This window comes from Gorilla gorilla, chromosome Y, assembly GCF_029281585.2.
Source record: "Gorilla gorilla gorilla isolate KB3781 chromosome Y, NHGRI_mGorGor1-v2.1_pri, whole genome shotgun sequence".
NCBI classification, from domain to species: Eukaryota; Metazoa; Chordata; class Mammalia; order Primates; family Hominidae; genus Gorilla; species Gorilla gorilla.
Genome location: NC_073248.2, coordinates 33,722,021 through 33,749,391, shown reverse-complemented (window position 1 = coordinate 33,749,391; position 27,371 = coordinate 33,722,021). Strand labels below are relative to the sequence as shown.

The following is a 27,371-nucleotide window of genomic DNA, read 5'->3' as shown; positions in this document are numbered from 1 at the left end:
AATGTGTAGGTGATAAGTGATCCAGCAGACAAGGTGGTAGACAATTTACCTAGATGCAGATATTAGAGAAAACAGAGCTTGCAAGTTAATCCTTGATCTTTCCTTGCTATCTCTAATTCCCTCCAGCTTTTACCTGACTTTTGGAGCTATGTGAAATCCTTTATTTTTTATTTTTTTAAAATATTATTGCCGTCAGGGGCTAGCCTTAGCAATGTCCTGGGAAAGTCAACCCTACCAATTAGAGGAGAGTAGATAAATCTCCTAAAACCTCAGAGATTAGTGAGCTTTGGATGCAGTAGGGGTAACACAGTTACCTTAATACAAACAATATTATTTCAAAAAGGAAGAAAACTGGACTTCTAAGGGTGAATTATTCTCACTGTAATATAAATGGTTTCCTTTCAGGTTTTTAGCCTAAAAAGAGTAAGGCAAGATAGCTTAAAAGTATATAGGGTTTAATGTTTAATTCCCCTAATTCTGATAAAATGGCTTAAGTTTTTAGATCACACTTCCTAACTAATTTTCATTGGTGGAATACCTCTAGAAACTATTGTTTTGCTTGGCTTTTTGATACCCTAGATAATCCGGGGTTTGATGAAAAAACACTAGTTGGATTTAGGGAGAGAGAAGATGGGGTTTCTTGGGTAAAGAAGCAGAGTGGCTGGATTGACTCAGAAGACCTAACTTTAATTTTTCCTCTTCATCCTCCTGTCATTCAAACTAATTACAGATCAAATCAACTGTTAGACTAACACGACTTCATTCAAGAAAGCTGACTGCCAACCCTGCAGGGAGACTACTAAGTAAATCTAGAGGAGATAAGACAGAGTGGGAGTTTGCCTAAGTAATCTCAGGGGAACAGTAAGCCAGGAAGTGACATCAGAAGAGGCAAGCAGAACACAGGGTAGGGAAATGAACACTGAAGCTTCTCCCAGAGAAGAGGATTCTAAGAGGTCAGCTGAGTGGGCAGGAAATAAGGCGAAGTCCTAGAACACAAGGCTTAGGGATGCCAGCCAAATCGATGATCCTTTAGAGGCTAGGAATGTGGACTCATCTTATCTATGCTCTGGCAATGGTCCCATCCTTCCATCCTCCTCCTCTGTATACTCCCTCTCTCTTCTCAAAAACAGAAGTTAGTCTACTCTGTAAGTGGAGTCTGAATAGCTTATCTGCACATGATGATATCATATATTTTAGAAAAGGCATGAATCTTTTCTCCAATTGGTAGGTTAATTCACAAATTTATTATGCTGTATACTCTAATCTGGAAGTCTTAGAACTTCTCTAAGTGTTTTTGTCAAAGACTGTTTTGCTTTACCTTCTATTGAAGACAAATGATGGCCACTAAAATGAGACTCTCTAGTGTGTCTGAACTAGATAGAAACTGTTCAAAGAAGGAATTACTTTCACAGCTTTTATGGCCCAACTGGGGACAACAGATAATGTGAATGAGACTCTAGAGAAGAAGAGACTAAAAGCTGCTCAGAAACCAATATGAATACAGAGAGTAGAGGTAAAAAGAATGATTAGCTGGATAGACCATAGTTTTAAAAATATCCCAAAACTAAGAAGCAGACTTCTTTCTTTCATACCTCTTGAAATTCTCCCATAATAATCTCATTGCTTGGGCCTGTTTCTAATAAAAGAACAGAATGAAGATCACCATTAATTCAGATGGCAATCCTAGAAAGGGACAGAAATCAGACTGGTTTTGATTTGTGAAATGTGTAGGGCCCTCAAAACACGAGAGACTGCTTAGAAAAATCCCCACAAAAGCTTTTAACTTGAAAGTTATCAGGAGTTCAGGAAGGCACATAATTAAAAGCAAACTCCTTCTACCAAGTTTAAAATAAAACTGTGGCTCAGGAAAGCTGGGCCCAAGGGAAAGGAATGAGACCAAGTCACATGTCTGCTGCCAAGGCTGAAACTGGTTTAACTCATGTTCCTTTTGGAGTCATGGCTTGACCCCACAGTGATGGAAAAAAACTTCTATTTACATTTTCTCCCGAAGAGGGACTAAGCAGAAGGAACATTTTATATTAGTTCTTGTGTACTAGCTGAGCCAGAGGAAAAAATTTGAGCTATTCTGGGATGGTCTACAGAGAACCATCTTCTTTCCCTTCAGTGTTCTCAGAATATTGACTGATGATGAACAAGCCAATGATGTGAGTGTGGCTGCAGCAAGGACCCTTCAAATTTTCAGAGGTACTGCAAACCTAATCATGGTCTGAGTTAATTGCAAAATAGTATAATTTTGTAACTTTTGAGTTTAAGAATCATTCTGGTTTCATATGTAAGTCCAAGAGAGACAAAAGTTTTCCATCCTTCTATCTTAAGGAAAAAGATTTCTTCATAATTCAAACAGACAAGATTCTTAGGAAACTTGAAATAAGGAGAATCTACCAGTCTCTATCTTTGAAGTGAAGCCTGCATTGTTCTAGTAATTTATCTGGGGATCCTGCATAATCTAGAAATAAATGTGAGGGTGGAACAAGACCTTCCAAGATTTATGCAAAGATGTGACAGTAGAGGGCAATGATAATGAGGCCTATGCTGTTTTTTATATCAAAAAAATTAATATCATCAAATTTTCAATTTCATTAGTTTTCTATTGCTGCCAAAACAAAATTTAGTGGCTTAAAAACCCATTTATTATCTCACAGTTTTGTAGGTCAGAAGTCTGCACGGTTCTGCTGGGTTCCCTCCTCAAGTTCTCAATGGTCTGAAATCAAGGAGTCTGCTGCTGGCTTTTATCAGGAGCATCTGGGGAAGAATCTGCTTCAAGCTCATCCAGGTTGTTGGCAGGAATCCAGCCCTGTGAGGTTTCAGGTACCCACAGCCTTGCAGGGTAGTGGTTGCTTACTGCTTGCAGAAGCTCCTACATTCCTTTTCACATGGCCCTTCTGATTTTCAAACCAGCAATGAAGCATTGAGTTCTTTTCGCACTTCACATTTCGCTGGCTTCCCGTTCCATCATCTGCTGAGAAGGCTCTCTGCCTTCACAGGCTTATGTGATTAGCTCAGGCCCACCCAGGAAAACCTCCCTAACTTAGGTCAACTGTGCTATGTAACAGAACAATCATGCGAGAGCTATCTTGTCATATACATGGGTTCTAGAGATTAGGCGAGGACCTTTTGGGGAGGCATTTTAGAAATTCCAACTATCACAAGGATCTCCCTTAAAAAAAAGGTCTAATTTATCTGTAACATCCTAAAAGAAACATCCATAGCACATGGCCTCTCAGCTGCACTAGATGATTACATACATTCAGAATCAGGGCAATACCAAAAGTGCTGTCTTATGCAGGGAAAAAAACAGGCGTCCATGTGACCTGGTATACATATGTGTAAGAGAGTATACTTCCAAGGAAAAATTAACTTTTAAAAGCAAGTATTAAATCACATATGTCTTCATCATATTATATATCTTGATTTGTCTTTACTGACTACTTAATACATATAGAACAAAAAGTTAAATATAGTCAAATACAGTATTTACATTCAGTTCATATTATAAATATTTCTGAAAAATCTCATATGCCAGATTGTGACTACCCTATCAATTTAAGGCATGTAAAAATGATATCATGTAACATCATCTCATATATTGCAGCATATGTCACTATATTTTAAAAGAAAAACCATTAAGTTCATTAAATGATAGAAATAGACTCATCTTTTGTTGTCTCTATTGTGCTACCTAATATTATTAGAATTTTAAAGCTCTTAGCATCTATGCAGACCTGCACCTCCCTTTTGTGAATATTCCCAGCTTCTGAAGAATTTCTGGATCTTTTGGAAACTCACAAAATGCACTCACTGTAGAAGGAAATATATGGATATATTAAGGCCTCCATAAGATACCTAAGGCAAGCCATTTTATATGTATAATTCAAAACTCTTGTCATTCATAAATGCATTTGCAGCCTCCGGCATATTTTCCATCTAGCCTTTCACATGCTGTGTACTATATAGGATGAAAATGACCAACAGGGGAATGAGGAGCTCTAAAACTTGTGTGGCTCTAGCACATGGGTCACATTTCTCACATTTAATATCTATGTTTACTTTCCCCATAGCTTGGAGTTTTAGGTACACACAGATGTGTATGGGCATCTGAAACTATGAAATACATTCAGATGATTTAAAAAAAACACAGCCTCAGTGAACACCTGAGAAAAGAAGCCTGATCAGTCCCTCCAAAATATTGTTAGAATACAGCATAGAGTATATCGTAAATTTTAAAAGTCCTTATTTAGGCCTTAAATCCCACTGTTTGAGTTTCACTCCATTTCTCTAATTGAGATTCCAGGTCTCTCCCCACTAGCCTGTCATGATGTTACTGACCACCATTATACCTCTTTAGGAAGTAAGCTTTCCATGAAGCCTGGGAAGAGATGGGTATTTTCATATGGTAAATGTCACAGTCCAGCAGCCTGTTTGGGTAGCAGTAACTTTAATTTTATCTGGACTAGGCTGTGAATCAAAACTTTTACAAAGGAATTAGTGAGGCTCTCCAGACCTCACATTTCATGAGGAGATAAATATTAATACTTGGGACCTAAGTTACATAGGGTAGAACTTTTTATTTCTGAGTAGATTCCACAGGCTTTTTCTCTTTTGATTCCCACAAAAACCAAAATATTAACTCATATATTTTGGAGTGACCGATATACTAGCAAATTGCAATAAACAGGAATCTGAATTGACTTGGGAAGACCTATGGTTAGCCTTCATGTTAGAAATAAGATTCTCAAGTGTGTGTGGCCTCTGACTCCTTTCCAGATGGCTAAATGGGATAGGAGCAGAGAGATCAAATCTCAAGCAGCAGCATTCATTCCCTGCATTTACATTAAGCACCTGTATGTGCCCAGCCTTGTGAGTAATACTTACAGGAATAAAATCGACAATTATAGAATCTAAGACATGGCTCTCTGATCTCAAAGAGCTCTTCTTTGAGGAGGTAAAATATGCGCACTCATAAAACAGAGTGTAATTCAAGAAAGTTGGCCGGGCGTGGTGGCTCATGCCTGTAATCCCAGCACTGGGAGGCTGAGGCGGGTGGGTCATGAGGTCAGGAGATCGAGACCACCCTGGCTAACACAGTGAGACCCTGTCTCTACTAAAAATACAAAAATTAGCCGGGTGTGGTGGTGGGCACCTGTAGTCCCAGCTACTCAGGAGGCTGAGGTAGGAGAATGGCATGAATCTGGAAGGCAGAGCTTGCAGTGAGCAGAGATCATGCCACTGCACTCCAGCCTGGGCAACAGAGCAAGACTCCGTCTCAAAAAAAAAAAAAAAGCAATTGATTAAATACAATCAAATGTTAGCCCATCTAGTACATACAGTAAATAAAAAGGGGTAGTTAGGAAAGGGAGAGACCAATACTGACTAGATATTCTTAGCAAGGCGATAATGGAAGGAACAAGCTTAGTGGATACATCAGCTTGAGGTCTGAAACTGGGTGGTCATGAAAAATGACACTATTATGTGTGACTTGTAAGTGATCTTACATAAGTTGGGGCCTTGCAAGGGCCACAGTCATCCCAAAGTGCTACTCTGCCTTGAAAGATGAAATTTAGAAGGATAAAGAACTGAAGTTTTCTTTGATTCTTCCACTTTCATACCCCTAGTACAGAACTTGAGTCTTCAAATGCACAAGGTTCTTATTTAGGGGGCTAAACCACCTCCCAGAGCAGAACAGGTATTTTAAAATGTAGACTTTTGGGACAGGGGATGCTTTTGTAGTTTATTTTCTTGGTTTTGGCAGGAAAGGGTCTCCTCAGATGAGAAAAACCTCAGTAATTCAGGCCCTACTAATTCAGAACTTGTTACAATTTAACAGGTCCTGAGTTTTATCACAGATACTTATAAATACTAAAATTTTATACATATATATATATATAGAGAGAGAGAGAGAGTCTTGCGTTGTCAGAGTGTACTGGCATGATCATGGCTCACTGCTACCTCTACTTCCTGGGCTCAAAGTGATCCTTCTGCCTCAGCCTTCTGAGTATCTGAGACTACATGCATGCACCACCACACCTATTTTAAAATGATGTAAAATTCTGACTTTGGCTGGGCACAGTGGCTCACACCTGTAAGCGCAGCACCTTGGGACACTGAGGCAGGAGGATCACTTGAGGTTGGGAGTTTGAGACTAGCTTGGTCAACAAGTTAGTGAGGCCCCAGCACACCTATAGTCCCAGCTATTAGGGAGGCTGAGGCAAGAGAATTGCTTGAGGCCAGGAGTTTGAGACTGCAGTGAGCCATGATGGTGCTACTGCACTCCAGCCTGGGTGACAGAGCGAGATCCTGTCTCAAAAAAAAAAAAAAAAAAAATTCTGACTTTTTACTAATCTAGGTTTGTTTGTTCCTGTTATTCTGTTACATTTTTCCTTAAGATAGTTTTGTTGTCGTCATCTCTCTTTCCAAGTCAGATTCAGTAGTAAGGGATACTGGTAATAATCTAGGAGCTATTTAAAGAAGAGACAGTAGTTTCACTAGAACAGTTACATGCCTTACTGGTTAAGGCTGAGGCTCTTGATCCAGATTGCTGGCTCCAGCATTTACTAAGTTATGTGATCTTACATGATTACTTAACTTCTCTGTTCAGTGTCCTTGTCATTAAAATGAGATAGTTAACTTGGTGTTTATGGTTATCAAACGTATTAAATGAGACAATAAATGTAAGTGCTTGGTACAGCACTGACAAAGAGTAAATGTTCAATAAATTTTAGCTATTGATATTACTACAGTCCTCTGTACTTTTTTTTAATTCCCTCTCTTGTCCCTCTTTGGTCTTTTGGTTCTCCCAATGTTTGTTGGCTGCAAGAGGAATAAGCTCAAATAAATTCCTCAGCACTCAAGTAAAGGGTTTTGATTATTTATAGATTTTGATTATCCAGGCTAATTCCTACTTCCCTTTCTAATCTACACACATTTAAGGTCATTATTTTACTGTCTGGATGGATATATGTACTTCCAGACAACCAACTATGTAAAGTTGATTTTGGAAATCAATGCAAAACATTTTTTAAAATGCTATAATATACTCTCATCTATTTTACAACTTTATTTAAATCTAGAATATTTAACTTTTCATACAACTTTTAAAATAGCCACTTGCAATTTTATGTACAACTCCTATATGAAAATGTTGCTTTCATAATGAACTATGAAGAGGTTAAAGTCCAGACACACTGTCAGTGTCTTTATCTAATCATGTCACTGGTAAAACTCTTTCCATGCTGTGTAACCAAAGAAGGCTGTTGGATTTTGGAACTGTTATGAGAACTAACATCCCAGTTGCGGATAACCGTCACTCACTGCATGATAACCAGGTCAAGAATAGAATAAAAAAGAGGCTTAAAAGAAATAAAAAGCTGATGAAAGCCAACTCTGATTGTTTCCCTTTGGTCTTCTTATAGTAATAAATTGCCAGCTCACCCAAATATTATCAGATTAAGAAAAGAAATTAAAAACCAATGCTGAATAGTCTGGGAACTTTTCCAAACTTTAAAAAATAATCCCTTGTCACACAACTGGTTAGGTACTGAAGACAAAACTAGAACGCAACACAAAACTCATAACCAATTGACCCTTAACTAAATTTCTGAATCCTTTGAGAACTGAAACTCATCACCGTAACATAAGTTTGACCACAATACCTCTGAACAAAGAAACCAGATACAAGACCTGCTGTCTTCCTGCATGTGATTCCAGTGGTGATGGAATAGGAAAGCACCATTAGAAAAAGAAACATATCTCTTATCTGCTTGTGGTTACTCCTCTTGAGGTTTACTCTCAGCCCCTCCTTATGTTACATCTACTCCTTAGACAAGCTCACCACTCTTATGGCTTCAATAATAAATATCAGTATTTTTAGCCCATAATTTTCTCCCAAGTGTCAGACCAACTACTTTCTGGAAATCACTATCTGAATGTCCCAAAGTACCTCTAATTCGACATATCCAAAAGTGAAACCATTTCCCCACTTGACAGCATTTAGCCTCCTGTGCTCGCCAACTCAATTTTGTCACACTATTTTTTTTTTTCTTTTTGAGACAGGGTCTCATTCTGTTGCCCAGGCTGGAGTGCAGTGGTACAATCATGGCTCACTGAAATCTCGACCTCCTGAGCTCAAGCTATTCTCCCACTTCAGCCTCCCAAATAGCTAAGAGTATAGGCATGTGCCACAATACCTGGCTAGTTTAACAATTTTTTGAAGAAACAGTTCTTACTGCATTGTCCAGACTGGTCTCAAACTCCTGGACTCAAGCAATCCTCCCATCTCTGCCTCCCAAAATGCTGGAATTACAGGTGTGAGCCCTGCACCTGATACTTATCATACCATTTTCTATCCAGTCACCTAAACCAGAGACCTGGTAGTCACTCCTGACTCTGCCCTCTCTCAGGCTCATCCTTATCCCCATTCTATCAATCCATATCTTATCAATTCAACCTTCTAAACAACTGAATGCTTCTCTATACTTCCCAGAAAAAATATCTCTGCCTAGGCCCTTAACATTTCTTACCAGGAATACTGCAATCAAAGGCCAGTGACCTGATCATGTCCTGACCCTCCTCCCAGTCCAGCTTCCACAGCTGCCAAAGTTATTTCTCTAATATGCAATTCTGAGCACAGCAACTTTACTTCAAATCTTCATTCCTTTATTCTTTATCCACAGGATAACTCCTCAAATCCTCAAAATTATATATGAAGCCTCACATGACCTGGGTTCGCTAAGCCTCCTGCCTCATTTCTTATTACATTTCTAAATATATCTTTTGTTCTAGCCACACCGACATGCAGCTCTCAGAATAACGCCATTATGTTCTCATATTCTTTTTCTACCTTTGTAATGTACTGTTTTCTTCTTTGTCCATCTAGCTTCTATTGTTCTCCAAACTTCAGGCTAATGTATTAACCACATGGCTGATCTAAAACACCCTGAACCAATGTCTTTATTAGAAAATTCACCTCCCTGGTATTCTAATTCTTGATTTTCTTTATCTCCCCAATTAGACTGCCAATTCTTTGAGGGCAGGAACTGTATCTTTCATTTATGAATTCTGGTGTATAATATAAAGCCTACTACAAAGCAGATGCTCATAAAATGTTGTGGGAGGATTCACAATAGGGCAGGTGGCTTTGATACACATTTATCATGGAACTAAAAATTAGAGTAGAAGGGCAGGACACCGCTTGCAGGAAAGGGAGCTGATGTCTTCGAAGCTCCCAGTCTCTCTGATCAACAAACCAAGACTTCAGATGCCATCTCCCCCAGCTCTATGTAGGACATGAGTTAACTAGGCCAGTCTCTACTAAGAATTCATGTAATGGTGCTAAAAACTCTCAATAAATTAGGTATTGATGGGACGTATTTCAAAATAATAAGAACTATCTATGACAAACCCACAGCCAATATCGTACTAAATGGGCAAAAACTGGAAGCATTCCCTTTGAAAACTGGCACAAGACAGGGATGCCCTCTCTCACCACTCCTATTCAACATAGTGTTGGAAGTTCTGGCCAGGGCAATTAGGCAGGAGAAGGAGATAAACGGCATTCAGTTAAGAAAAGAGGAAGTCAAATTGTCCCTGTTTGCAGACGACATGATTGTATATCTAGAAAACCCCACTGTCTCAGCCCAAAATCTCCTTAAGCTGATAAGCAACTTCAGCAAAATCTCAGGATACAAAATCAATGTACAAAAATCACAAGCATTCTTATACACCAACAACAGACAAACAGAGAGCCAAATCATGAGTGAACTCCCATTCACAATTGCTTCAAAGAGAATAAAATACCTAGGAATCCAACTTACAAGGGATGTGAAGGACCTCTTCAAGGAGAACTACAAACCACTGCTCAAGGAAATAAAAGAGGATACAAACAAATGGAAGAACATTCCATGCTCATGGGTAGGAAGAATCAATATCGTGAAAATGGCCATACTGCCCAAGGTCATTTACAGATTCAATGCCATCCCCATCAAGCTACCAATGACTTTCTTCACAGAATTGGAAAAAACTACTTTAAAGTTCATATGGAACCAAAAAAGAGCCCGCATGCCAAGTCAATCCTAAGCCAAAAGAACAAAGCTGGAGGCATCACACCACTTGAATTCAAACTATACTACAAGGCTACAGTAACCAAAACAGCATGGTACTGGTACCAAAACAGAGATATAGATCAATGGAACAGAACAGAGCCCTCCGAAATAACGCCGCATATCTACAACTATCTGATCTTTGACAAACCTGAGAAAAACAAGCAATGGGGAAAGGATTCCCTATTTAATAAATGGTACTGGGAAAACTGGCTAGCCATATGTAGAAAGCTGAAACTGGATCTCTGCCTTACACCTTATACAAAAATCAATTCAAGATGGATTAAAGACTTAAATGTTAGACCTAAAACCATAAAAACCCTAGAAGAAAACCTAGGCATTACCATTCAGGACATAGGCATGGGCAAGGACTTCATATCTAAAACACCAAAAGCAATGGCAACAAAAGACAAAATTGACAAATGGGATCTGATTAAACTAAAGAGCTTCTGCACAGCCAGAGAAACTACCATCAGAGTGAACAAGCAACCTACAAAATGGGAAAAATTTTTCGCAACCTACTCATCTGACAAAGGGCTAATATCCAGAATCTACAATGAACTCAAACAAATTTACAAGAAAAAAACAAATAACCCCATCAAAAAGTGGGCGAAGGACATCAACAGACACTTCTCAAAAGAAGACATTTATGCATCCAAAAAACACATGAAAAAATGCTCATCATCACTGGCCATCAGGGAAATGCAAATCAAAACCACAATGAGATATCATCTCACACCAGTTAGAATGGCAATCATTAAAAAGTCAGGAAACAACAGGTGCTGGAGAGGATGTGGAGAAATAGGAACACTTTTACACTGTTGGTGGGACTGTAAACTAGTTCAACCATTGTGGAAGTCGGTGTGGCGATTCCTCAGGGATCTAGAACTAGAAATACCATTTGACCCAGCCATCCCATTACTGGGTATATACCCAAAGGACTATAAATCATGCTGCTATAAATACACATGCACACGTATGTTTATTGCGGCATTATTCACAATAGCAAAGACTTGGAACCAACCCAAATGTCCAACAATGATAGACTGGATTAAGAAAATATGGCACATATACACCATGGAATACTATGCAGCCATAAAAAATGATGAGTTCATGTCCTTTGTAGGGACATGGATGAAATTGGAAATCATCATTCTCAGTAAACTATCACAAGAACAAAAAACCAGACACCACATATTCTCACTCATAGGTGGGAATTGAACAATGAGATCACATGGACACAGGAACGGGAACATCACACTCTGGGGACTGTGGTGGGGTGGGGGGAGGGGGGAGGGATAGCATTGGGAGATATACCTAATGCTAGATGACGAGTTAGTGGGTGCAGCACACCAGCATGGCACATGTATACATATGTAACTAACCTGCACAATGTGCACATGTACCCTAAAACTTAAAGTATAATTAAAGAAAAAAGAATTCATGTAATGGGTCCTAATGGGAAAGCTACTTTTATTCCCACAGGTTTTACTATTCTAGGAAGATTCTTTGGGCTTAACAATTACTGCTATTGATTTTCCTTGAGTGAAATAAAAAAACCCCAAAACGAATACACTCCTGGTTTTAATTAGGCAGAAAAAAATGGTTAACAGATTGCACTCTTAATTAGCATTGTTCATCCAAGTGTTTCTCATTCCATGACAACGGATTATAAAGTGGAGTAAAAATGGATTCCAGATGGGTAGTGCATCAGATGTGATGTTGGATGTATAGAGGATATGATAATATGCTAAAGAACTGTTTGGTACTTGTCAGAGGAAGGCACAAAGCACATGCAAAAAGTAATTATCAACATTGACAGTCTGGAAGGCAAAGAGGCAGAATGCCTCTGGCCTGCTAACCAAAGTTGCTATGTAGACAAGCTCTCATGAAGGCAATAATCCTTTATCATCCAATTATTTATCAAATGTACCCTAATTAGTTTGTAGGACTGGTTATAAAACAAAGCTAATTGATTAAATGTTCCCTTTATGCACATTAATGGCTGACTGAAAAATATTATGTAAAATCTCTGTAATTTTTTTTTGTCATTTTTTAAAATTGAGATGTTAGAACTGAAGGAATAGCAATCCAGACTAAATGGGAAAATGCTACTGATCTTGCTTTATAAATGCAGGTCAAATCCTATTATAACAAATACCAGTTCAATGAAAATGTGCCTAATTAAAAGATTCCCAGGGTTCAGCTGATGACCCACTTACTTCAAGATTTATTCAATATAATAAATATCGGATAAGCACTACAATTTGGACATCCTCTAGCATTTGTTTCCTTTAAATATACCCTGCATTGAAAAAACTTTAAATTAGCAAATAAGAAAAATTCGAGAATACTGACCAAAGATTACCTGGCTCTTACTTTTAGGATAATTTAAAAATGCCAAACCATCTAAATTGAGTAGTTCCTAAATTATAGAATTTATAAACATTAGACCCAATAATATACATAGTAATTAAAAATCAAGAGCTAGAAGTGTCTAATGTATTTGCAGTTCAGAATTTTTTCTTTAACTACGAAGACTCGGAAGAAAAATAATTTTTTTTATGTTGGAAAATTACTGTCAAAAGAAAGTTTTACTACTAATTGTATGAACCCAGCATCTTATATTGGGGTTGTTTTGTGGTATGAGAAAAGAGACTGAACTTTCAAATTCTCATTAATATCTACCTGGTGTGGTTCCCATTAGAAATTGGAAACCATCATTCTCAGTAAACTATCGCAAGAACAAAAAACCAAACACCGCATATTCTCACTCATAGGTGGGAATTGAACAATGAGATCACACGGACACAGGAAGGGGAATATCACACTCTGGGGACTGTTGTGGGGTGGGGGGAGGGGGGAGGGATAGCATTGGGATATATACCTAATGCTAGATGACGAGTTAGTGGGTGCAGCGCACCAGCATGGCACATGTATACATATGTAACTAACCTGCACAATGTGCACATGTACCCTAAAACTTAAAGTATAATAAAATAAAATAAAATTAAATTAAAAAAAAAAAGAAATGCAAGTGAATCTGAAAGTTTTTCCACTTTTCCTGAGTAACAAATCAGAGATGATCAGAGCTGTTACTAAGGGAACTTCTCAACTTTTAGACACAAAGAAGATACTGAACTAATGGAAACTTCATATGAAAGCCAAAAGTAGCAGTAAAAAAAATTATTTCATTATTTAGGATCAACAGAGACCAAAACAGCAATATTAGGAGCATATCACTTATACCAGTCATTCTTAGTGTCAGTAGGAGCGAGTGAGGGCACGCCAAAAGGATGGATGAAATTTTCTCTAGTGAGGAAGAGAGATGTGTTTGTTTGTTTGTGTGCTTATAGACGGAGTTTCGCTCTTGTTGTCCAGGCTGGAGTGCAATGGTGCAATCTTGGCTCACTGCAATCCCCGCCTTCCGGGTTCAAGCGATTCTCCTGCTTCAGCCTAACGAGAAGCTGGGACAACAGGTGCCCACCACCATGCCGAGCTAAGTTTTTGTAATTTTAGTAGAGATGGGGTTTCGTTATGTTGGCCATGCTGGTCTCGAACTCCTGACCTTGTGGTCCACGAGGCTTCAGCCTTCCAAAGTGCTGGGACTACAGGTGTGAGCCACTGCACCCAGCTGGGGTGTATATTTTTAAAAACCATGTTTAATAGCATAATTTTGTGTTCAGAGAATTAAAAATATTTATTATTTTCAAAATACAAAGTAGAGAAGGTAAACAAAAATCTTCTTGGCTGGTGAGGACATGCACTATCTTCTACATGAGTGATTTTTCATTAGGGAGTATATCAGCTGCTATTACGAGCTTAAAAGTAAACATATATAACACAAGTTTGGTTTCTAGTCACGGAAAAATCATCCTGCCTTTTGTTTTCTCAAGTTAAAAATAATAACTTGTTTGATTACAGTTTATAGTTTGCCTTTACTACTGCTTGAACATTTGACAAAGGGTACAGTGTCCAAAATATTCTCTCCATGTGAATAGCTATTATTTTAAAATTCTCTCTGAGGATATTTTCCTTATATGGGGGCATTTACTCTTTAGCCCTGTTAACAACACTCAAAAAACAATCAAACTTTTAACTGCTGGCTGAAATTTCAATCCTCCGTTTTGAAGAATGTTGGATCAGGTGCTGCCCCTCTGTACCTCTGTGCCATCTCTAGAAGAAACTGTATGTATGTATACAAACAAGTCAAAGAAGTTTGGAAGAGGACAGTAAGAGAGCTGTCCTGACTTTAACTCTGAAATGCACACAGAAACTTCCCAGTATCTTTACTGTAAAGCCTCAAGCATTTCCACTTTTCTAGAGAAATACAAAGACCCTGAAGCCCACAAGGTCTCAGGTTCTGTGGGCTCCATGGTCCCAGAGAGTATGACTGGGATTTGAGAACCAGGCATAGGAGATTCAGTTATGGCCTGCCAATTCCCTCCCTTGGCCTATAAATACAGCTTTCCTCCTTCCTGCAATTTCAGTTTCCTGTGTCTCCATCAAGGATACATTTTGGACTCCCACAGCTACTTAAGCTTTTAACTGTCATCTTTGCTCTTTAGCATGTTCTTAAACTTGACCTTCAAATATATTTGAGATGTGCTCCAATGTTGCCGGGAATATGGGGTTTTAGAGTCAGAGAGCTTGGTGCTCTAATCAAGGCTCTGCTGCTTACTAGTTGAGCAATGCTGGGCAAGCCATTTCTCTTCTACGTATCTCAGTTTCCTCATATGTAAAATATGGATAGCAATACCCACCTTTCAGGGTGGCTGAGGATCAGCCAGTTGCAACCAGGCATCAAAAGGCATATGAGCACAACACCACCATCACAAAACCAGTTGTTAAAATACACTCGAAACCAGTTTTTAAAGACTACCGTAATTAGTTGGACACAAGAGAAAATGAACTAGGCTAAGGGAGATCTTGCAAGATGAAATCTTCATTTTATACCCAGTCCTTAGTGTCAGCAGCCATCAAATGAGTCTTGCGTATCTTTCTCTGACATTAAAGACATAAGCAACATAATGGAACATGAGTGGTATATGAAAATCAACATTCTCTTTATTATAGTCTCAAGTCATTTGGACACTGGAAGTTGGTTAGAGTAAGTTGATGGTATTGTAGGAATCCACAGCCAGTGACCACTAAAATTGGGAAGCAGTCTCTTATTAAGCCGTCTATGTTTTAGTTTCCTGTAATTCAGATTTTCTCCCACTGTGACCTCTGTCTAAAAGGCAGGGATGAGGGGTGGTGAAACGAGGGTAGGGAGGTTGGATGGCAGCTGTTAGAAGTGAGACAAGACGAAAGCAGTACCTAACTCTAAGAAAGCAAAGGAGAAACAGAAAGGGAAAATGGGGGAAGGTCACCTAACAGGTTATTGTTGACTGCTCACCACATTGCTCTGGAACTATGGTTATAGCCGTGAAGTGGTGAAGAGACATTAATAAGGGGCTCTTTACAACTAAAGGTACTACATAGTATAAGAGGGAAGGGAGCAAAGTTAAACACTAACTGAAGTAAGGTGTTCAGTTTTGTGGACCTCAATTGGTAGCCACCAAAAAATACCCAACAGCTAGTGGGGTGAAAGCATTCTGTGGCTCCTTGGGAAAAAAAGGTACCAGTCTATGTGTTGAAGAGACACTCCTGGAACTCGATGACAGTAACATACATATTGGAGCCCCTCTTGGTGCTCTCACAAAAACTTGTGAATAAAATAACTTCGTAACAATATTCTTTTGGTATTCTCATCCTTAGCTGAGGTCTTAGACCAACATGCCATATACCAAATTCCACTACATGGTAATTTATACTGGTAAGAAAGACATTGAAAATGCATACAAAATAATTGGGGAAAAAAACCCACACTAGTCTATCCAGGCTTCTTGCAAATTTTCTCCCCATAGCTCCCTAAATAAGGAAGCTATGGCCGTCCTTCTTCTTACTCTGTATATACAGCAAAGCACATCTAGTTCCTGTAAAAGTAACTGCTATATTGCCTGTTACCTAATATGCCCATCAGAGCTTCTCATTCCTTGCTATTGGTAGCAGTGGTTGCTTTTGTCAGCTTCCCACAGAAGAAGACACTAAATCAGATGCAAATGCCTATATGTAAATCTCTTTGCTGAGACATTCATTAGAGAAAATGGAGAAAAGTCTCAAATGGCTCTACCTAGGACATCGCAAACACCTCCATACAGCTGGTTGTCAATGGCCAAGAGTTAGTTCTTTGGCTTTTAAGCAAGAAATTTCCTGAAGGTACTTGGTGATTAAGGAGTAAGATTCCATGTGGCCATAACTCCTTGCTCCTTGCTCATTTTGGTCTTTCTCGCAGACAGACATACAAAATAGGTAAAAGCATACTCTACCTCACATACATACATACACAAATACACACACAGAACTTGCAAAACTGAAGTTTAATGTATACAGTTGTGTGGCCATTTCAGAGGTTTTTCTCTTGAAACACAGTATTGACCCATAAAACACCAGAAAGGCAGTGACTAAAATAGCTGTAGAAATTAAGAAAAGCCTTGTAAGATAAAGTGATAAGGACTGTAAAATCTTACTGTTAAGCAGTTTACAACTGATAGTTAAAAGCAAAAAGGCAGAAACTGTAGCCCAACATATTTAAGTCTGCTTTTACTTAAGACTACATTAAGTATTATGAACCATAACCTCTTGCAGAGAAACTTACAGGGTCTTTACTTGCAATTTTTTTTCCTGAACTGATTCCCATATGCTCTGAAGTCCCTTTGCCCTAAACCTAATGCCCCAAGTTATATATACACACATTCTCTACCTTTGACACAGCTATGAACATATGTAAATAAAAAATGCTGCTTACTCAGAGCATCTTGGCAGTCAGGGAGGGAGATGCTGGGGGAGAATCAGACTGAGATTTCCTATTCCGAGTGAATTCTTTACTTCGGGTATATAAAGAGGACATGGTTCCTCAGGATGCAGATAGACACACAACCACTGGATTCTTCACACAAAGCTGGGAAATTTCCCCTGTAGGTTACCCTCACAGAATCTCTCCTTTTGACTTGACGCAAGATGACTTTGGATAGAACTAAATAAAGGATAAAAGCTGCCCTGTAAATTATAGTCTTGAGCTCTGAACCAGTCCCCAGTTACACAGAGTCTGAGTTCCATCAATATTTTCAATTCAGTTTTGACCACAGGTTCTCAGGACTGGTAGCTTACCGTAGAGGGTATTGTGCTGAGCAACACCTTTTATGCCTAAATTGAGTCCTTGATTCTCCTCAAAGCACACTTCTTATTGAGGCTTGCTCTCCAATAAAACCTGAGTGTAGGTTCCTGATGACACCAGATTAAATCCCGGAGGAAAGACCACCTTGGATCCTGCCGGCAGTGAGTCTGGGAACTACTATCACTTTATCCAGAGGGAAGAAATACAAATCCTGTGGAAATCATGCTGTCCTTCCTTAGCTTGACTCCACTGGGCTGTAAGGCATTTGGAACTACTATGATAAAATCAGGTCAAACAACTTAAAAAAAAAAAAAACAACATGAGAAAACGATAAATAAGGAACCAAGAGTTTATAAGAAGGAAGCAGTCTGAGGAAGTCAGGTTTCCCTAGTCCTCCCAGACGAAGCTGCTTTTACATATAAACACTCACAGACATACACACATCTTTTCCCCTCCCCTCTTCTATTTTCTGACATTCCAAATCCCTATTCACTCAGTGAGGAATGCTAGAGAGGAGCCAAGGGCAAAGATTCACTTTCAACTCAGAATTCGGGTTGCCACTTGTAGGAGGAAAAGAAAGCCTGCCAGCTTCTAGGAATAAAGGGAGGCTCTTTGGGGGCATGCTCAGGGGCAAACCTCACCAACCTTCCAGTGTCCCCTGCCTCAGATTAGGCAGCAGTCTCTAAGGCTGATTGCTCTGAATACTATGAGAAGGGGGATTTTTCAACTTCTAGATCTCTTAAGTAACAACGCCCAGACAGAAAAATTAGTCAAAGCTCCTTCAGGCCCTTAATGTTTAATTTTAATGAGATGCCATTCCTGTTGCACCATGAGGAAGCAAATTGAAGCTCTGGCTCACTGCAAAGAAAGTTATCTGTCCATTACAGACCTTACTGGCTGGATCTGTAAGTATAAAGCTTACCAGAGTTGCCTAAGATGCCACAATCGGGAAAATGACAGTGGAAAGTGGTATAAAGCTGAGGGAAAAGAAAGAAGGGTCAGAAATGAAGAGAGAAAACACACAGTACTGCAATTGCAAGGCTACAGGACTCAGTAGTACAGGGAAAATGAAATTAAAAAGAGAGGAATTTATTTGCATAGTGTTGAAGGATTTTGGATTTGACCTGGAAGAAACATCTAAAATTTAATCTTTTGCACTCTGTTGTTACCACTACACTAACCAAAATTTCTAGGCCAAATGTTTTCTAAGCCAACGGGTTTATCCCCAAAGTAACAACAATCTTTTCTCTGGACTCTTGGAAACTCTATCCTGCTTTCCCTTTTTCCACATGAAATTTATACTTTTCACTTCAAACTTTCTCAATATGCTATTCTTTTCCCTCTAATTGCCTTGACAACTTCTTTACTCCTATGATTAACTTTGTGAAATTAAATCAAGGGAAGTGATCAGCTACTTGGAAGTTGGTCTGAGGAATATAGGTTGAAAAGAGTTTTACAAACTCATTCTTTTAGATTGAGAATGAATCAGAACCCCTTTATTAGGGGTCCTGGAAATTACTCAGTCTTCCTTAAGAAGACTGATAAATTCTATCATAAACCAGAATACACTGTGTCTCAAAGGCCAACTGTTGCCAGGTGCAATGGCTCATGCCTGCAATCCCAGAACTTTGGGAGGCCGAGGTGGGTAGATCACCTGAGGTCAGGAGTTCAAGACCAGCCTGACCAACATGGTGAAACCCTGTCTCTACTAAAAATACAAAAAATTAGCCAGGTGTTGTGGGGGGCACCTGTAGTCCCAGCTACTACACAAGAGGCTGAGGCAGGAGAATCACTTGAAACAGTGAGGCAGAGGTTGTGGTAAGCCGAGATCGTGCCATTGCACTCTAGCCTGGGCGACAAGAACAAAACTCTGTCTCAAAAACAAACAAACAAACAAACAAACAAAATAAAAAGCAAATTATCTTGGGAATTCAGATCTTATATGATGTATATTATGGATATAGCTTATATAGCTAATCTCATCTGATAAGGTGAGTCTCCATTAGATCTTTTCACTTAAAGAAATACTGATGTAAACCTAAATACTAACATTCCCATGCTTGGTAGCATGACTGGCTAGGGAAAGGTTAGTGACACTTTTTTGATATGTTGAAAGAAAGTCAACGGTTTACATTATTCCTTAAAGGCATGGCAAGAACAACTTGATCAGACACAGTTTCCTGACCTGTTTCTGTAAGATTCATACAGTGATTTCACACTCACTGGCAATTAGAGAGGGAATGTAAACCTCTTTTACTCCAAACTGGCCTCTTTGTCTCTTTTTACTTCTATCTTATGTCCACTTCTAGGAAGTAGTAACAATGACAAACTCTTTTATATTTTATAAAGTGTTTTAACATATATTATCTCACCTGATCCTCTCAACCACACTGAAAAGTATACTACTGTACAGTCACGCCCTGCATAACTGATGTTTCTGTCAACAAACCACACATACAATGGTGGTCGCATAAGACTATAATGGAACTGAAAAATTCTTATCACCTGGTATTTACTTTTTTTTTTTTTTTTTTTGAGACAGAGTCTCAGTCTGTCGCCCAGGCTGGAGTGCAGTGGTATGATCTTGGCTCACTGCAAGCTCTGCCTCCCGGGTTCACGCCATTCTCCTGCCTCGGCCTCCCAAGTAGCTGGGACTAAAAGCGCCTGCCACCATGCCCGGCTAATTTTCTTTTTTTGTATTTTTAGTAGAGATGGGGTTTCACCATGTTAGCCAGGATGGTCTTGATCTCCTGACCTCGTGATTGGCCTGTCTTGGCCTCCCAAAGTGCTGGGATTACACGCGTGAGCCACTATGCCCGGCCTAACCTGGTATTTACTACACTATATTTTTAATCATTATTTTAGAGTGTACTTTTCCTTCTACTTATATATAAAAAAGTTAACTGTAAAACTGCCTCAGGCAGGTTCTTCAGGAGATATTCTGAAGAAGGCATTGTTATGATAGGAAGTGACAGCTCCATGCAGGAAGACCTTCCAATGGGATAAGATGTGGAAGTGAAAGACAGTGATACTGATGATTCTGACCCTGCGTAGGCCTAAGCTAATGTGTGTGTGTCTTAGTTTTTAATAAGAAAGTTTTAAAGTTAAAAAAAACAGATAAAAGCTTATAGATTAAGAATATAGAGAAATATTTTTGTACAGCTGTATGTGTTTGTGTTTTAAGCTAAGTATTACTGCAAAAGGGTCAAAACGTTAAATTTTAAAAATGTATAAAGTAAAAAAATTATAGTAAACTAAGGTTATTTATTATTGAAGAAAGAAAAAACTTTTTTATAACTTTAGTGTAGCCTAAGTGCACAGTGTTAATAGTCTATAGTAGTGTATGGTAATGTCCTAGGCCTTTACTCACCACTTGCTCACTGACTCACCAAAAGCAACTTCTAGTCCTGTAAGGTGCATTCATTCATGGTAAGTGCCCTATACAGGTATATCATTTTTGTTATTTTACCCAGTATTTTTACAATACCTTTTCTATGTTTACACACACAAATATTTATCATGTTCCAGCTCCACAATATTCAAAATAGTAACATGCTGTACAGGTTTGTATCCTAGGAGCAATAGGCTATACCATATAGCCTAGGTGTGTAGTAGGCTGTACCATCTAGGTTTGTGTTAAATTCACTCTTTGATGCTTGCTCAGGGACGAAATTGCCTAACAACTCATTTCTTAGAATGTGTCCCTGTCGTTAAGGGACTCGTGACCGTATTACTATCTTACAGATGAAGAAAGTGAAGTTCTGAAAGGTTAAGTGTCTTGGCCAAAGACACACAGCCAGTAAAAGGGGAGCAAAATACAACTGCCTGAAGAATAAACTTTGGTTGATTAAAGTAAAGTAAAAACAGATCTGAAAAGATCTACCAATTCAAATCCTTCAGCAAAATTCTGGGTATTTGAGACACTTGCAGGAACACATCAGATATACAGAGAAACAGAGAAAAATTCTCCAGAAAGTTGAATGTAAGCTCTTTCTTTCTTCACTTGTCTTTTTGTAGATTTAATTTTTTTCAACCTAGCCAACAAGCATTTATTGTTCCTTTCTGACTGAAAAGATATTAATTCCCCTGTAAAAATACGAACTGAATGGAAATATTCTTGACCACAGACTTCTACAGGATGAGCTTTGCAAACAGCCACTTGTTTAGAAAATAACTCATTCCAGATAAGCAGGATAGGAATGCTGAGTTCATCTATTTTATTTCTTGTAGGTAAAAAAGAGGGAAGAAAAATGTCTATAAACTTTAGGGCGTTGTTATAATGGAATTAAGAGCACCAGGTAGTCAGCTCAACAGAGTTTCCAACAAATATAAGAACTATCAAATAGAGGAGCTGCATAAGTTAGTTTTTGAGATGGGACATATCTAATGTGTGAATAAGCCAATAAAATGTCTCATGATGTGAATACTAATCATCGACTCTCATTGACTCAACTCTCCCAAAAGTAAGTAAAGGAAGAAATTAATGAACCAGTTGAGTAATTTCTACTTTTTCCTCTTTTTATTTTTTTAAATCAAAAAAACCTAAATGGCATGGTTTAAGGGTGATGTTTCATAAAATGCTCCCCAGTGATGATTTCCAATGCTAGCAATATACCATGGTGCTGTACACATGGTTTGGGAAGGTTGTGTATTTGAGGTCAGATATCCTGGGCTGAAATTCTAACCCCTGCTTAACTGACTGATATGATCAAGTTCTTCAGCCTCATTGAATCTTATTTGGTTCATCACCCAAAATAGTGATAAGGATGCTTATTTACGGAGTTGTTATATGGTTTAGGATACACACACACACACACACACACACACACACAATCATCCATCACAGTGCCTAGCATGTAGTCATGCTCAATACATGGTCATTATCACAAAAAAAACTTGGTTAACGTGCATGTACATTTATAAAATATATGTAAGAATCTAAATGAAAATCTGAAGCAAAGAGCTTAAATATCAGTTTTTATATTCTATGCACTTATTTTCCTTGTGATTATGTAAAAGGTTACTGAAAAAGATGACAGAATCTTCTTTTCAAATGCTTTAAGAAAAAACTTATCTCTACCTATCTTCCTCCTTCTCTCTTCCCAGCTTTCCTTATTTCTCAGAAGGCAAAGAGCCCTGGCAATAAGAGGAGGGTGTAGTGGTGAGGTAGTAGCCTGGTCTACTTGGGTCTAATAAGGGGATTGCCTTTACACAAGGGATTGAGCAAATAAGTAAACAAATTGAAAATGGCAACTAGGTTTCTCATTGTTAGAGAAGGCAGACATAAATACAAAAAAAAAGGGAAAGCTAGAAAGAACCCCATGTTGGTATGAACTTATGATTTTCAATATAGAAAGATAAAGAAATAAAGATGTAAATGTACGTGTATATGTAAGCAAATGCCTCTACATGTATGTCTTTCCTAGCTCTGTCCACTGAAAGGGGCCTGGGAAGTGCAACACTAGAGCAGCATTCAGCATACCTAGTGCCCAGATCATTGTTTCTAAATGCCACTTTCTACTAAGAGGAACAGGGCTCCCTGGAGAAATGGCTAATTCCAGAGCTGGGGTAAGGAAAGAAATGAGCCTGTTCTCTTGCACTAGAAGGTGAGAAAGTCCTCAAACAACACTTAAATGATATAACACAAGGACACAGAAGCCTGCTTAAAAAGCCAAACCTGGGATAATAAAAGCATCATAATAAATAATGATAGCAATGAATTATAACCCACTGACTAGGAACCCATGAGTAGACATTGATATAAGTAAATGAGTGAAAAAAATAAATGGGAGGAGAAAAGCTTCTTGCTTACGATAGAACGCCTACTAATAAATGTAGAACGGGTAATAAAGTTAGAAAAATTACCATTTGGCAACCATGACTGTAAAATCAATCCAAGAAAGAAGTATTAATGGATGTTCAAAGTAGTGGGTAAAAGTAGAGGAGAAACTGGAGTTTACATAATCTCAAAGGACCACATCACACAACATTTATTAATCGCAAAGGAGGAAAAACTAACTTTACCATGGAGAAACTTGGCAGACGTCATCTCAATCCAGTCATCAAAGACAAGACCACTAGTAACATGACAAACTGACAGCATGAAATGAGAAGAGTACAGTATCACTTCTATGACATTGTGGCCAAAAATGCATAAACTGGGTCTAATCATGAGAAAACACTGAATAAACCTAAACTGAGGGACATATATGACTGGCCTGCTATCTTCAAAAATATCAAGGTCAGCCAGGCATGATGGCTCATGCCCATAATCTCAGCACTTTGGGAGGCTAAGGAGAGCAAATCTCTTGAGCCCAGGGGTTCAAGATTAGCCTGGGCAATGTCACAAAACCGCGTCTCTACCAACAAAACAAAACAAAACAAAAAAACAAAATTAGCAAGGCATGGTGGCGCCCACCTATAGTCCCAGCTACTCAAGATGCTGAGGTGGGAGGATCCTCTGAGCACAAGAGGCAGAGGATGCAGTGAGCTAAGATCACACTACTGCACTTCAGCCTGGGCAACAACAAAACAAAACAAAACAAAACACCCCCCAAAAAACCAAGGTCATATAAGTCAAGGGAAGTCTAACTAGAGATACACAAAAATTGGGTATAGTGATCCTGGATTGGATCTTTCTGCTCCCATGGACTTTATTAGGACAACTGGTAAAAATGTGAATGTGTCATACCTGTAATCCCAGCACTTTGGGAGGCTGAGGTGGGCAGATCACCTAGGGTCGGGAGTTTGAGACCAGCCTGACCAACATGGAGAAACCCCATGTCTACTGAAAATACAAAATTAGCCGGGCGTGGTGGCACATGCCTGTAATCCCAGCTACTCAGGAGGCTGAGGCAGGAGAATCGTTTGAACCTGGGAAGCAGAGGTTGGGGTGAGCCGAGATCGCACCATTGCACTACAGCCTGGGCAACATGCGTGAAACTCCAGCTCAAAAAAAAAAAAAAAAAAAAAAAAAAGTGAATGTGATAAATAGGTAAAGGATATACAGCAATTCTTTATTCTTGAAATATTTCTGTAAGTTTAACAGTGTTTAAAAAAATAGAGTTTTTTCATCTCACTACAGTGAGAAAAGGGCACAAGGAAGTGACTTTCTTTTTTAATTCCTGACAACTTTGAAAGATAGTCTCTCTTTACAGAGGACTCTAAGATTATATGTTCACCAAAGAATTGGGTTTGCTAATGGAAACAGGCAGTCACTTGGGCTGAAGGTACAATGAGACTCATTATTAGGTTATGAATCAATTTAGTGGCCACAACCAGATCAATAAAAAGTGAATAAACAGAATAGCAAATGTTGGAATGCATTACACATAGTAGACTAAGGTATAGGCCTGTTTTTGTCAAAGGTGTTTGAACCAGAGGAACTCTATCTTGAACAGGGGCTGGGTAAATAAGGCTGAGACCTACTGGGCTGCATTCCCAAGAGGTTAAGGCATTCTTAGTCACAGGATGAGATAGGAGGTCAGCACAAGATACAGGTCACAAAGACCTTGCTGATAAAACACGTTGCGAGAAAGAAGCCAGCCAAAACCCACCAAAACCAAGACGGTGATGAGAGTGACCTCTGGTTGTCCTCATGACTCATTATACACTAATTATAAAATATCAGCATGCTAAGAGACACTCCCACCAGTGACATGACAGTTTACAAATGTCATGGCAATATCAGGAAGTTGCCCTATATGGTCTAAAATGGGGAGGAACCCTCAGTTCTGGAAATTGCCCACCTCTTTCCTGGAAAACTTGTGAATAATCCACCCCTTGTTTAGCATATAATCAAGAAGTAACCATAAAACCAGCAGCCCTTGGGGCTGCTCTGTCTATGGAGTCATTCTTTTATTCCTTCACTTTCTAAATGAACTTGCTTTCACTTTACTCTATGGACTTGCCCTGAATTCTTTCTTGAGTGAGATCTAAGAACCCTTTCTTGGGGTCCAGATTAGACTCCTTTTCTGGTAACAAAACCACAAGGTCCTTTTAAGGCCCAAAGGAGATCAACAGTTAGATGGACATTACCTAGTCTTTCAAAAATGTCTCTGCCTCTTCCTCAAATCAATTGGTGGTAGGTTAATTTATAAACTTCTGGGTAGGTACAATATACAGTATTTTAGTTCAGATTTAGGTAAGAAGGTGATGAGTCAAGCATTACCAGTTAAGAAGTATAGTTGAAGATCTCTGTTCCTCCTTTTGGAACAGGGCAGTCATTTTCAGTCCATTTATGAATATAAGATCCAAAGAAAATATTTTAATTTTTATTTTCAACTGATACTTTTCTTCCATCAACAACTATTAAGTTCTTATTCTGTGCAAGGTACTATTAGGGATAGCGATACACAAAGTACTGTAAGACATGATTCGTGTCTTCAAAGAGATTATAGGAAATCTCAAAATTTGTATCACTACAAAGATCTTCATAATGTTAAAAAATTAATATCAAGCCCTACTCTTCCATATATTTTTACATAAATAATTTTTGATCTCATACTAAACAAACAATTTGTTTTTAAAGGAGACCATCAACAGCACACAGCCAAGTCGGAAGATAGTCTAGAATTCATAACAGCTTCATTTACTATTCTATGCTTTTATAGCGACGTTTTATTACTGGGTACTTAGAAGGGCCAAAAATATTACTCGGAGGCAGGAAATAAGAAGTTTTAAAGGAAATAGGAGGTTCTTTGTCACTTCTTCTTCTTCTCTTTTGATTTTTCTGTCTCAATCCTGTTTTAATTTATGCGATGTGAAAATCCTCCCCTTTTGGGGGTGATGGAGAAGATCAATAATGATAACTCACATTTAATGTTGACTCCTGCACAGATGCTCCTGAGTGAGGGAGACATATTAGGGACTTTATCACAAAATGAATCATTTTAGAGTAAAGAGTCAGCCTTAATTCCACATGTAAGAAAATGCAGAACAGAGAAAAGTCACGCAATTCTTTCAGTGCAATAAAGGACCTTTGACACGTGTTCTTTGTGAACAAGCAAAAAAGCTAAAAATCAGACCAACAAAATATATCCACTAATGGCTTATGCATAGTCTAGTGGGTTGCTGGGAGTAGGGAGAAGAGATGGTGCTATTTTGGAGTACAAGGCAGCAACAGAGAGGCAAAGCAAGACAGGATATACAAGTTGCACAGCATGGAGCTCACAATAACTTAACTAGCTGACAAAATGTTCCCAGTCTTGCTCCCATACATTTAAATAATCATGCCCTAGTGTTACGAATGTTAAGTCTCAGAAATTCATTTAAGGGTAAGATATTATAAAGGTCCTTTAAGAAAATCATTCTGCAAACCTGTCCTAGAATTGGTTCAAGAGTTTAGTATTTTGCAATTAAATTTAACTTTAGCAATGGCTTACAAAAAAGCAGAAATGAAAACCTATCTCTTTTTAATGTGAACAATTCCCCCTTCACACTTTTTTTGTAGGCCACACAGGCTAGAAACATCAGTAAAGGTGTAAGGGGTAGGTTTGTCACGGGGAGGGGAAGGGGCAACACTTACCACAAGAGCTTTTGAAAATATGTGGGGACATTGATTGTCACAATGATTGGAGGGTGCTATTGGCATTTCAAATGCCAGGCTCAGGGATGCTGAATGCTTGCTATTCTGGAAACAGACCCACGTAGTGAAGAATTACCCTGCCAAATGCTTACAGCACCTTGATGAGAAAAAAAAAAAAAAATGCTTGAACTGATCAGAAGCACTAACAGGGTATATTATATCTTTTTTGATTAGCTTAAAAGTAGCAAAAGGACTCTATACAGTGTCAGTTAAACACTAAGTAGCTTTAAAGCATATGATTTATCTGAAATTTTTGTTAAGACTATAAATATTTAGTACAGTTAAGAGTTAGGGAGAATTAGGGAGATAGTTTCCTCAAATTCATCAGATATTACAATTTAAATATGTGCAGTAGTCCAGAAATTATATATCAAGAAAGGTGTTTCAAAAACTTAAGGAGAAAGGTACGGAGGAGAAAGGTACAGAATTAATTTTAGAATAACTTTTAAAA

At 38.6% G+C, this 27,371-nt stretch overlaps 1 long non-coding RNA gene across 1 annotated transcript in view; it reads right to left on the bottom strand.

Annotated features, from left to right (window-relative positions):
* LOC129530313 (uncharacterized) overlaps positions 1 to 17,742 on the bottom strand; it is a 47,661-nt gene extending 29,919 nt beyond the window's left edge. Inside the window, exon 1 of the long non-coding RNA XR_008675789.2 lies at positions 16,966 to 17,742. This is a non-coding gene — a long non-coding RNA (uncharacterized lncRNA). The remainder of the gene's footprint in view (positions 1 to 16,965) is intronic.
* Between the last annotated feature and the right edge of the window lie 9,629 nt (positions 17,743 to 27,371).